This window comes from Crocodylus porosus, unplaced genomic scaffold (genome assembly GCF_001723895.1).
Source record: "Crocodylus porosus isolate Cpor-Errol unplaced genomic scaffold, CroPor_comp1, whole genome shotgun sequence".
Taxonomy (NCBI): domain Eukaryota; kingdom Metazoa; phylum Chordata; order Crocodylia; family Crocodylidae; genus Crocodylus; species Crocodylus porosus.
The window spans coordinates 75,810,357-75,813,142 of NW_017728948.1; positions in this window are offsets into that span (position 1 = coordinate 75,810,357).

The window sequence follows — 2,786 nt, forward strand, 5'->3', positions numbered from 1 at the left end:
GCTCGGCCGCCTCCCGCCGCAGCCGCCATGCGCCTCCCGCCGCGAGCGCCCGACGCGCGGGGCCGCCGGGGAGGGGCGAGCTGCTCCGGGTGCACGCCCAGCCTACAGGCACACGCCTATGTGTGCACTCCTGTAGACACCCCCCACGTGGCCACACGCGCATGCGCCCATGTATACACACACTTCTGTATATATACCCGCCCGTGTTGGTACACTCACCCAGGTATGTACACCCACCCCCACGTATACATGCACCCTTGTATACACACACAACCCCCCCCATGTATACACACATACTCATGTACAGACAAGCAGACACACCCGTGTATGCTTACACATCACCCTGTATGTACACCCCCGACCTAGCCTCCTCCCTCCCACCCATGAAGAGCCCATGCTGCTTTGCCCCCCCAGTCAGTAGCAGGCGGCTGCAGCACCCTGGGGGGCCTGAGATGCTTCACAGTGGTATTAGGGGGCTCTGAGGTGCTCTGATATCAGCGTGGTCCCACGCACAGGGAGACAGTGGCCCCCGATTTGCAGGACTGAACCCAGGGATTCCAAACTCTTCTGCCGTGCCCTGGCCCCACAGGGCACCCTCTGAGTGCCTGGCAATGGATAAAGTGCTCTACTCTTTCTCCCTTGTGGAAAAATGAGTGAAAACTCAGAGCTGGCATTTCTCAAGGTTGAGTCTTATGAGGTGGAGAACCACTGCATTAAACCGGGGTGCTCAACCCCAAGCCTATGGGCCAGATACCATCCAGGCAGGGTTGTGGGGAGCCCCTTGGGACTGTGATCCTCTCACTAAATCAGGCACAAAGGCCATCATTGCACCTTGTCCCACACATAGGGTCAGGGGTTGGTGTGGGGCCCTGAAGCTCAGTGCTGGCTTGTGGGACCAGGTGGAGGCAGCATGGGGCACCTGAAGCCCAATCCCAGTAGGAGGAAATGGCAGGTGGAGCCCAATCCTGGCAGGCAGCGGGAATACGGAGCCCCCAGAGGCCCATCGCAGTGGGCAGGGTCCAATCCAGCCCTCAGACTGGCACTGAGCCCTTTCATCTGGACCTTGGGGCAAAAGGTTGAGCACCACTGCCCTAAAACAAGCATCATACACCAGCATCCTTCCCCCACAAATGTGGCCATCCCCATGTGCCTGGGCCCCTCTATATACACGTGCGTCACCTTGTCCCTTCAATACTCAGCAGCAGATCCAGAGGGGTGTGCAGTGGTACACTCACAGCCTCCCCCCCCCCGAGCGCCCTTGATGGGCCAGATCCCTGCACACCCAGATCCAGCCTTAGTGCCACCCTGATGCCACCTTACAGTGTCCTGTTCCCACCTTACCCCACCTCACACATTCAGTCTAATTTTCTGGGCCACAGGACTCCCCAGAGGGCTGGAAATGTGGCAGCAGGGGAGAAGCAATAAACATTGCCATTGGTCCCCCACTGCCAATTTTCAGACCCATAGGGAGCCTGACATGGCCTGCAGGCTGTGGGTTGAGCACCTACGCATTCCTTCCCAATTCTCTGTTCCACAGGTATTAATGACACACTCTCCCTTTTTAATGGTCCCTGTAATGAAAGTATGCTTTCTTCTGCAATTCTGCTGTCTGTTAGCTGCTCCTAGAAACAGGTCCTATTTCACAGCCCTGCAGACTGTTTTTAACTCTAGCTGGTAACATTAACCCAAGGAGGAAAGACATTCAGTGAAGCACTGGATGTACAGTCAAGATGCTGAAGAAGGCTAGACTTCATTTTATGAATCAGATAAATAGTTGTATGTTTAACTCTAATAACCTCTATTGGTGCAGGAGGACAGGCCAAGCCTCCCCAAGGTTGGAAGGATCCAGATGATCAACACCAAGAAGAAGTGATGGGCGGTGGTAGGTGGTTGGAAACTCCCTTCCGTGGGGGATGGGGGCATCCCCCCATTTGCCAGCCTGGCCTATTGTCTTGGGAGATCCACTGCTTTCCCAGAGCCCAGATATAAGAGATCATGGAGGGATTAACAAGACTCATCAGGCCTCTGACTACTACCCCATGATGCTCATCCATGTGGGCACTGATGATAGTGCCAGGGGAGACCCTGAGCAGATCAGAAGTGATTACAGGACTCTTGGTGCAAGGGTAAAGGGGACGGTGGCTCAGGTGGTGTTCTCAATCCTTCCTGTCGAGGGGAAGGGCCCAGACAGGAGCAGATGCATACTGCAGATCCAATACATGGCTGCGCAAATGGTGTCACCAGCAGAGCTCTGGCTTATTCAACCCTGGGATGTCATTCCAAGAAGAATTGCTAGGAAGAGATGGGATCCACCTGACAAAGAGAGGGGAGAGCATCTTTGCAGAGACATTTGGTAACCTAGTTAGGAGGGCTTTAAACTAGGTTTGCTAGGGGATGGACACCAAAGCCCTGAGGTAAGCGGGGATGCAGGTTACCTGAAGGAAGTGTAAGCAGGAGTAGGAAACGGGAGGCATTTTCACTCTCCCTGAGAAATCAGGACAATTGGCTATTTATCTCAGGTGCATGTACATGAATGCACAGAGCCTGGGAAACAGGCAGAAAGAAAAGGAACTCTTTTCACAGTCGTGGACCTGTGATGTGATTAGAATAACAGAGACTTGATGGGCTAGCTCACCTGAATGAAGCACTGTCATGGATAGGTATAAACTGTTCAGGAAGGACAGGCAGGGGAGAAGAGTTGGAGGAGTTGCGGTTTATGTAAGGAGATGTATGATTGCTCAGAGCTCCAGTATGTGTAACCCCGGGCACGACACTCCTGCACCCTC